We start from the raw sequence: 10,452 nt of genomic DNA, 5'->3' as shown, positions 1-10,452 counted from the left end.
GCGCCCAATGCACCCCTCTGGGAGCCAGAGCCCACTGCAGCGCCCCTCCCCACGCCGGCGTCAAGCCCTCCCGTCCCCGCAGCATCCCGCCCCGCCGCGGCTTCCCGGCCCGCGCGGCTGGCAGGGGAGCGAGCCGGAGCGCGCGGTTCCCCTCCCCAGCCCCACCGTGGGGCCGGGATGGGAAGTCAGCCCAGCTGGGCGTGTTCCTTTCCCCAGCGCAGCGGTCGGGCGAAACGTGGAAACAGCCGCACTGTTTCGGCTTGAAGTGAAATGCGAAACGAAACACTCTTGTGTTCACACCCCGAAACCCAAGTGGGAAGGAAGGGTGCCGTTTGGCACAGCCCGGGCCTTTATGTCCTCTGTTTTCTCTTGAAGGGACAGAGCGGCGCCCTGTGACTGAATGGCCACAAATGAACGGCTGCTACGAAACCAGACGCCTTTGTGTCCTCGGGTTTTCTTTTCGGGAGCCACTGGTGCCCAGCAGCCACTTTCATGTGGGCCTTCCTCTTCCTTCTCGCTCCAGCTTCACACCTGGCTGCATTTTGTGCCTATCCCCACATACAAATTACCCCACAACAAGGGTGGCCATCATAAAGGACTGTCCGGTTGTCCTCCACTGATATGAAACCAGATAACTTCATGTCCTCTACTTTTTCCCTTGAAGAGAAAAATGGAGGACATAAAGCTGTCGGGTTTCCTATCAACAGAGGACAGAGTAGCAGACAACCAGGATGTCCTCTATGACAGCCACCCTACCCCCAGCAAGCCCTGATCCTTTATTCCTGCCTGACACCACGAGGGCTATGTTTCACAGATTGGAAGGGGCCGAAGGGGACCTTGGAAGATCATCGGGTCCAGCCCCCTGCACCAGGCAGGAAAGACAGCTGGGGCCAGGTAGCCCCAGTGAAGTGAGCACTCAGTCTCCTTTTGAAGATTTCCAGGGTGGACGATTGCATCACCTCTGAAGGGAGCCTATTCCACAGTCTGGACGCCCTAACTGAAGATTTTCCTAATGTTGAGCCAGAATCGATCTTCCAGGAGTTTGTGGCCATTGCTCCTGGTTTTCCCCTTGGGTGCCTTGGTGAACAGTTGCTCACCGAGCCCTTGACATACTCCCCAAGTGTAGCTGCTACCAGGTCCCCTCTCAGCCTTCTTTTCTTCAGGCTGAAAAGTCCCAGGTCCCTCAGCCTTTCCTCGTATAGCTTGCCATGTCAGTCTCTGATCACACGGATGGCTCTTTGGGCTCTCTCAAGCTTGTCCACATCCTTGTTAAAGCGCGGTGCCCAGAACTGGACGCAGTAGTCCGGCTGCGGTCTCACCAACGCTAAGTAGAGCAGAAGAATCACCTCCCTGGTTTTGCTGGAGATGCACAGTAACATCAGAAGTCCAGAGACTGATGACGTCCACACAGTAACCCTCTTGGGGAAATCAGGAGGCACGTTTGCCTGAGTGATAGAGTAGGATTGGAAGTCCAGGTAGAGGGGTGTTGTCTGCTGAGTGAGACTTGTGAGGAAAGGCAAGGTAATGTGCACGGGGAAAAATAACCTGAGTTTAACGTGGGATAATACAAACGCAATGCCGGGCTGTGAACACGCTGTTATGACTCAGAGAAGAGACCTTGGAGTCACTGCAGATAGTCTCTGAAAGCATCAGCTCAGTGTGCAGTGGTAACCAAGAAAGCTAATAAAATGTTGAGCATCAATAAGAAGGGACTGGAAAACAAAACAAAAAACGCACCATTTCACAAATTCATGGTGCAACCATACTGTCTATGGTTGTGGTCTCCACATCTCATAAAGGAGGTGGTAGATCTAGAAAAGGTCCTGAGAAGGGCAGGATGGCTAGGGGTATGAAGGAATTGCCATATTGAGAAATACTAAAAAAGACTATAACTCTACAGTTCAGAAAAGAGATGACTGAGAGGGGATATATTAGAAGTTGATGATGGGGGGGGTGTGGATGAAGTGAGGAGGCAATTGTTATTCACCAAATCCCAGAACACTATAACTAAGGGGCACCCACTGCAATTAGCAGAAGACGGATTTAAAAGTAAGAAGAGAAAGTACTCTTTTACCCAGCGCATAGTCAACTTGTAGAACTCATTCCCACAGACGGTTGTAGAGGTAGGTAGTACAGCCAGGTTCAAAAAAGGGCTAGACAAATTCAGGGATCATAGATCTATTAATTGTTATTATTAAACAGGACAGTAAGAGATCTCTCTTCTAAAGCACTGGTTTTCAACCTGTGGTCTGCAGACCCTTGGGGGTCTGCAGGCTGTCTAAGGATGACTGTGATCGATCAAAAGTTTGTAAATACCCACACTTACAATTTAAAGGGGTCTGCACCTTCATTCAAAATGTTTTAAGGGTTTGCAAATGAAAAAAGGTTGAAAACCACTGCTCTAAGCCAATGGTGGTGGATGCCAGGGAGGGTAATAAACAGGAGATAGATCACTCTAGATACATACTGTTCAGTATCCTCCCTATGGACTACTGCCAGCGTCAGAGACAGGACACTGGACCATTGGTCCAACACAGTGTGACACTTCTTATGCACTTCTTAGGAACAACTGAGGAATCAGACATGTTGGGGAATGTGCCCAGAAGAGTACAGGAGAGGAAAAAACACAGGTCTCTACCACATAAAACTGTCGCACCCATTATTTGGAGAATATCCGAAACCTATGATAAATGGACTATAAAGAAGAAACTAGCCAGTTTCCATTTCTCTGGGTCCTGGTTTCCTTTGGTGCTTGTAGACGTGTGGGACGCTTGCTCCGATGCACAGTGATTACAGTGCATTGGAGCAGACTTGATTAACTGAGTCTGCTAGAGCATGCTAATTAGCACTTTCCACTTACAGTGGGCAAGTCACTTCTCTGTACTCCCCCCTCCCCCCAAGTGTGTGTACTTACCATAAAAAGCAAAGTTTTATTGCTTTAAGATTTATGGATGAAAACTAGGCCCATACGGCACAACAAGAACTTAGATCCAGATTGTTAGAAGTGACTGGTGAATTTCTGTGCACAACTTGAGACACTTGAGGCCTGATTTTAATTAAGGAGTTAAAAAAAATGTACATCTTCATAAGGTATCAAGTTGAGCACCTACCAACTACCGTACCCATCATCATAAGTCCCTTTTGGAAATCTGAGCCAGGCATTAATTTCTCTTCTATACTGTTGTGGCTTGCTAAACTGCTCCTGTTGTTCTGTTCAGTGACTGATTACAGTCTCTCTTCTGTACTTCACAAAGGTCTTGTAGACCGTGAGCTTGTGTAGAATGCTCCGAGAACTTTTACTGCAAGTTGCGGAGAAGTTCAAACTATCATTTTTTAGCTGTCACATGTCTCACAATAGGCTGGATTCAAGCCAATCCCTGAGAAGCAAGAGGCCTTCCTACACTGTATTCTTAGTCCAGATATATGGAGGATGGGAAGGAAATAGTTGAGCAGAAGCTTATTTAATACTATAGAAAAACCTTAAATGCCAGAGCAGCTAATAGTTCCATACCTATCATTCCCAGGGATTTTTATTTTAAACTGACCACTGCAAATAAAGACCTCATTTATATTAATTATGTTATTTGGATTATGACAATTCTAAACCACAGCTAGTATCTCACAGTCCAAGACATGATTTTTGGCCTGGGGCTAGTGTTTTTAATTTAGGATGAAAAAGCAGAAGATTCTTGTTCTGCTTGTTGTGGTTGTGAACCCAAATCCTTATGCTATGTTATACATAGCAGCAGAGCTAGCTGCCTGCCTGAAAGACAAGTGATACGAACTGAAGATAAAGAAACTAAGTCATCATTGTATTTGTATCACAGCAGATTCCATAGAGCCAGCCTACTATAGCTAAGGTTGCAAAACGGTTTCCATTCAGTATGAAATGGTCTTTGTTTTCTGAGACAGCAACCATTTTATTTTCAAAGTTGCTGCAAACTGTTAAGAAAAAATGTCTGTAGTCTTGCCTGGAAACTTTAAACAAACAATTTTCAATTTAATGTATTAATGTATTGTATGTATGTATGCAAAAAAAGAGTCAAAATTTACCATTTATCATTTCTTCCTGAAAATTAACATTTTTAAAAGGAGTGAACAAAATCTTTTCAGACATCTTAATTGCTCTCATCCAGCTCAGGGACTGTTTCCATAACAAACTTTGGACTTTCTACCCCAAATCATTGCAATCTTGTGACAATTTAACAGTCTTGGTAATCTTGATTTAAGCATTAAAAGGGTATCTTATCTCTTCCTCAGCCCCTCACCCTTTACCTTTGAACGCTACGTCGTTGTTTTAGTTATTGCTTCAACTTTCAAAAGCATTTCCAGGTAGAGGCCAGGTCTGAAAATGTTCCTCCTGAAAGGTGAAAACTTGACAAAGTTATAAGCCAGGGGTGTCAAACCTACAGCCCGTGGCCTGGATCTGGCCCACAGAGTGGAGTCATCTGGCCCACAGCCTTGATGGGAGACCTTCCCAAGTATCTGGGTGAAACCTGTAGTTCTGGAGCCCCAGCAGCACCTCCGCTTGTTCCCACTGTGTCAGCCAGGAATGCAGGATACTGAGTTTCAGCCCACAGTGTTCCTGGGGCTCACACTGCTGTTCTGACCTGGGTGCTTGGCAACTAAGTCCAGGAGAGCTGCGGTGCCACAACTTCAGCAGTACCATCGGAAGAATCCCAGCATGGTGGCTTGGTCCTATGACGACAGCCAAATATTCGGGATGCCGGGTCTCTTTCCACTGGGTCCGGGACTGGCTGGAGTGGGTGCTGCATGCTTTGGATCCAGCATGGCGGGGTCCGTAGTCTGTGCTGATCCTGCACCTTTCATCCAGTGCACAGGGCTAGATGAGTTTGAAACCCCTGTTATAAGCAAAGGGAAAAAGGCCTTTCGAAACAAGAAGACTTGTGACACCTTAACTGCTGGAGTTATTATATGATTCAGCTGTAGACTTTTTATCCTTACTTTCCCGGAGGGGTTACAGCTGTCTCTCTCACTCTCTGAACATTTCTCCCTGGTTATACTAGTTCATTCCTGTGCACCATCCCTTTGTGTAGTTAGTCTATTTTTCTTTCCCTTGCAAAGCTCTCATAACTTCTCATTTCCAGCATCTTTATAACCCCTCTTGCTGCAGGTTCTCCCCATCCCTGCCACCCCCACAAAAAATGGAAAAGAAAAAAGCTCTGGCTGAACCCACATCATTTCCTTGTGTTCCTGTTGACCTGGGACCTTTGGTTTTCAACATACCACCCTTTTCCTCTGCTGCACCAGCATAAACCACGACTGCCCAACTTCCAGGCAGCTGGGTGCCTGTATACTACACAGATTGCAGACCCCAGGGCTGCACACTGCTGCAGGCAGGCACAACCCCCTGGTTCCCTACAGTTGCATGGGCTGGGTAGTGCCCTCTCCACCACACTTACAGCTGAGGCAGCCCAGGTTCCCCCTCTCAGAAGTAGCTCAGGTCCCCCCACCTCTCAGCCGTGTGTGCCACCCACCAGCAGTGCACACAGCTCGGCTCCCTTTTCCACAAACACAGCTCAGCACTCCACCTCGCTCCCAGCTGCCAGAGCAAGAACAACTTGGGAGCTGTCATTTGGATAGCCCTGGCCTAAACCATCTCAGAGTACATATACCTGCCATACTTAAGTGCCATTTAGAGATTCACGAGCTAGGTTGGGTTCCAAAAGCAAAAAAGCTGCACCACCCTTCCCCAAGCTAAAGAGCCCTACTGAGAAGCTGAGTACAATAGTTTAGATCAGTGGTTCTCAACCATGATGGGGCACCACTGGGAGAGAGGAGATAGGTTCTTCCCAGCTGTGTCCGGGGGGTGGGTTGCAGCCACCCTAGAATTCACAGTAGCCCCCCCAGCCCCCTCTCCCAGTACTGCTGCCGCCCGCCCTGAGCGCAGCCTAGCCCAGCCCCTGCCAGGAAGAGCCCAGCACTGGCCCCAGCCCACAACAGCAGCCTGCCCTGGCTGTGCAGCCCCAGCCCCACTCCCTCCTCCACTGCTGGGCCAGCCTACCCTGTCCCGCTCAGCCCCATGCACAGATCCAGGGGCATGCCCGCCATGCCCTCCTAGGGTGCATGCACTGGTGGGAGCCAACCCCTCCCTCCCATGTGCCCCGGATGAGCTGCAGCTCTGTCCCATGCTCTGCCCTGCCTGACCCCGGCTGTGCAACCACAGCCTCAACTCCAGCCCCAGCCCCAGCCCCAGTTCTTCCTTCACTGCAGGGGCCTTGATCTGCCCTGCTCCCCGCTTCCTTAAAAACAAGAAAAAATGTGTAAAGGTACATGAGCTGCAACTTTGAGAGAGAAGCGGTGCACTCGTTAAAAAAGGTTGAAACCTCCTGGCCTAGAACTTGAGACGGGCCCAATCCATTAGGTGTACCCTGTATATACCTGACCAAGGAGGAACAACAGGCCACCTTTTGCCCGGTGATCTAATGGTTAGAGAACTTGCCCAAGTGGAGACCTGGATTCTAGGCTTTTCTTAGCCTAAAGAACCTCTCCTGGGAGGGAGTCTTGGATTTCGCCTGTACAAGGGGTTGTACCTGTATGGGTCTATCCAATACACCCTTGACATTGTTTCAGTAGCAGAACTCTCCATTTTAGAACAGTCCTAAATTACAGGTTCACTGGTTTCCTTATCTTCCCACTCCACATTCCTTAGTCCTCCAAATGAGAACTCTATAAAAACCATAAGGAAGGTAAGAACTGATAAGGTATTTCTAAAGTGAAAAATGCAAAGACAGGGGACAAATCTATACTCTCTCTCCTTTTCAATTTTCTCTTACGTGCCTCCCCAGAGAGCCAGTAAAAAGTGAGTTGCTTAGCAAAAGATGGGCTTTAACTTGGAACAAAATTGTACCTAAAGCCTAGGGAGAATGCTAAGATAAATGACAGCAGGTAGCTAGTTGTACCTAATAATAGCTATTACTGACACAGTCTGCAGATATGCCTTCATTAGTAGCACTGTTACAGTACCACCTGTAGGCCTTGTTGTGTTCAGTGCTGAACACACACACACACACACACACACACACACACAGACACACACACACACACACACACTGTGAGACAGCCTATGCCTCAAAGAGTTTACTGTATACACAGGGATGGGAACAGAGGCATGGAGCAGTGCCATGACTTCTCCAAGGTCATGCAGCAGGTCAGTGGATGAACCCAAAATAGGACCCAGATCTGACTCCAGTGCTCCAGTTGCTCAGTCACTGTGCCTCTAGGGTAAGCAGCAGAGCAGGAGAGAAAATAGAACCCCATTCATTACAAATGCTTTCTTTCCCTTTCTCCAACGCACTTCATCCAGAAAGTTTAAACATTTAACAAACCTCAGTGAAGCCTAACACACCTCTCCTTGGCAGATGAAAGGCCTTGCCAGAGGTCCAAGTGGGTCAGTAGCACAACTGGTAATAGGATAAAGGTTTACACACAGTTTTTCTCCCTAGGTCTTAAAGCCTGTCTTCAAACAATAGAGATGTCATTAAAAAGATCTTATTTTCTCAGGTGTTAAGCTAACTCTTCAGCAATGGAGGCCTATTCTTCTGGATTCAAATAATTTTGTACTAGAAAAAAATGAAAAAAATATATATTGGTACAAGAAATCAAGTTGGTCTGTTTATTGTGTTCTAATTGCCACTTTTTCAGATATTTGTGCTTCAGTGAAAGCTTTCTCCAGTCCTGTGGGGAAGCCACAACTTTGCTTATGACAATACACTTTTATAGAAAGATTTTCTGTCATAGGCACAACTCGGATGTGTGTGTGTTGGGGGGGGGGGTAGGTAAGGGTTTAGGGGTAAGGGCACAAGCCTGGAAAGTCCAAAAACCAGGCGTAGGGTGGGTAAGATAACTAGCAGGGTGAAAGTGCTTGACTTTAGGAAGGATAACTTCAGTGTGCTTAGGAGTCTAGTCAATGATGCACTGCTGGATAGGAGAATTGGCAAGATGGGAGTCCAGGAAGGGTGGTCATTCCTAAAGGAGGTGATCCTTCAGGCACAGAGAGAGACTATTCTAGTACAAGGGAAAAGGGGGAAAGGAGCCAAAAAACTTTCTTGGCTAAAAAAAGGAAATTCAGGGAAGCCTAAAGGCACAAAAAGAAGGCATATAGGCAGTGGAAGCAGGGGGAAGCTACCAAGGAGTATACCTACTTGGCCCGCACTTGCAGGGAGGCAGTTAGAAAGGTCAAACCAACTACAGAGCTGAGGCTGGCAACACAAATTAAAGACAACGAAAAGTCTTTTTTTAGGTATGTAGGGAGTAAAAGGAAGGTGCAGGGCAGCATAGGACCCCTACTGAACAAGCAATTAGTGACAGACAGGAGGGACAAGGCTGAGCTATTCAATGAGTTTTTTGCCTCAGTGTTCCTGACCAGGGCTCAAGATAAGTCTCCTAATGGGTTCTTAGATGATCATCAGAGGGACACCAGCCCACCAACTGGTGATGCTGACTTGGCGCAGAGTCACTTGGACGGATGTGTTCAAGTCGGCAGGCCCGGATGAGCTGCATCCAAGGGTACTGAGGGAATTGGCCGGTGTCATAGCAGAAACACTGGCACGGCTGTCTGAGCACTCGTGGTGCTTGGGTTAGGTCCCAGAGGACTGGAAAAGGGCCAATTTTCAAAAAGGTAAAGAAGAAGGAGGATCCGAGTAATTATAGGCCAGTCAGTCTCACTTCCATCATTGGAAGGGCTTTGAAAAGATTACGAGGGATCATATTTGTGGGAGTCCAGCAGGAAAAATAATGCGGCAGGGAAACCAGTATGGATTTGTAGCAGGTAGATCGTGCCTGACCAATCTGGTTTCATTTCATGACAGGGTCACAAAATGCTTAGACGCAGGAGTAGAGGTGGATCTCATTTTCTTGGACTTTAGTAAGGCCTTTGACACCGTATCTCATCCTAGTCTCAGAAATAAATTAGGAGGCTGTGACATAGATGTTTACACGGTCTGGTGGGTGGCAAATTGGCTTAGTGGTCACACCCAGACAGTGATAGTAGAGGGGTCGATGTTGACTTGGAAGGATGTGGGTAGTGGGATCCTGCAGGTTTTGGTCATTGGACCTGTGCTCTTCAATATCTTCATCAGTGACTTGGATGGTGGTGTGAAGTGTACTCTGTCCAAGTTTGTGGATGATACTACATTGTGGGGTGAAGCGCACACTCTGGAGGGTAGGGAACAATTGCAGGCAGACCTGGACAGGTTAGAAAAGTGGGCAGTACACAATAGGATGCAGTACAACAAGGACAAGTGCAGAGTGCTGCACCTAGGGTGCAAAATATCCAGCGCACCTACAGGGTGGGAAGTGACCCCCTCAGCAGCACAGAAGCGGAAAGGGATCTTGGAGTCACAGCGGACTTCAGGATGAACATGAGTCGTCAGTGTGATGAAATCATTAGCAAAGCTAACTGAACTTTATCATGCATCAGCAGATGCATGACAAATACAGCCAAGGAGGTGATACTTCCCCCCTATGCGGCATTGGTCAGACTGCAGTTGGAGTACTGTGTCCAGTTTTGGGTGCCAAACTTCAAGAGGGATGTTGATAGACTCAAGAGGGTCCAGAGGAGAGGCACTCATATGGTTAGGGGCTTACAGAACAAGCCCTGTGAGGAGAGCCTGAGGGACCTGGACCTCTTCAGCCTCCGCAAGAGAAGGCTGGGAGGTGATCTTGTGGCTGCCTACAAATTCATTAGGGGGACACAGCAAGGGATCAGAAATGCTCTGTTCACTGAGGCGCCTCTTGGGGTAACAAGGAACAATGGTCACAAACTGACAGAGAGCAGATTTAGGCTAGACATCAGGAAAAACTTCTTCACAGTAAGGGTTGCCAAAATTTGGAATGGGTTTCCAAGGGAGGTGGTGCTCACCCCTACCTTGGGGGTCTTTAAGAGAAGGCAGGATAAGCCCCAGCACTCTTTCCTGCCCAGGCAAGGGGTCGGGCTCAATGATGTGTTGAGGCCCCTTCCAACTCTAACATCTATGAATCTATGAATTCTACAGAATCCAACCACTAGACAGGGATGCAAGCAGGAGCTGCAGACTAGGAGCTAAACCAAGAGGTTAAAGCTGCAGAAAGATCCAGGCAGCAGCTCAGCAATGGTTGAGGCTAGATAAAGATAGACAGGGGCTGGAGACTAGGTACTTAAGTCACAGGAACCAGATTAGTCAACAAGGAACCAAGGGCCAGGAGTCAGACTAGGAAACTCAGAGCCAGGAATCAAGAACTAAGCATACACATCAGACACCAAAGCTGGATAAAGGAAACACCTACGTTATTGCAAGCCTGCAGAACACCGCAAAGGCTGTTGCTTATGAGCAGCAGCCATCTCCAAGCACTTCAGTGGGGGCCAATTGAGGGCACTTGGGCAGTGAGCAGCCCGTTCCACTCAGGCTGGCTGGGATATTTGTCTGTCTTCCTGCAGCTCCAACTCCTGCC

General features: G+C 48.0%; 1 long non-coding RNA gene across 1 annotated transcript; it reads left to right on the top strand.

Annotated features, from left to right (window-relative positions):
• The first annotated feature begins 2,280 nt into the window (after positions 1 to 2,280).
• Positions 2,281 to 9,024, top strand: LOC109317488. Its single transcript, XR_002103055.1, has 3 exons — positions 2,281 to 2,358; positions 7,402 to 7,407; positions 9,014 to 9,024. It is a non-coding gene; the product is annotated as an uncharacterized LOC109317488 (long non-coding RNA).
• The last annotated feature ends 1,428 nt before the right edge of the window (positions 9,025 to 10,452 follow it).

Source organism: Crocodylus porosus, unplaced genomic scaffold (genome assembly GCF_001723895.1).
Source record: "Crocodylus porosus isolate Cpor-Errol unplaced genomic scaffold, CroPor_comp1, whole genome shotgun sequence".
NCBI classification, from domain to species: Eukaryota; Metazoa; Chordata; order Crocodylia; family Crocodylidae; genus Crocodylus; species Crocodylus porosus.
This window is presented reverse-complemented; position numbering and strand designations above follow the sequence as displayed.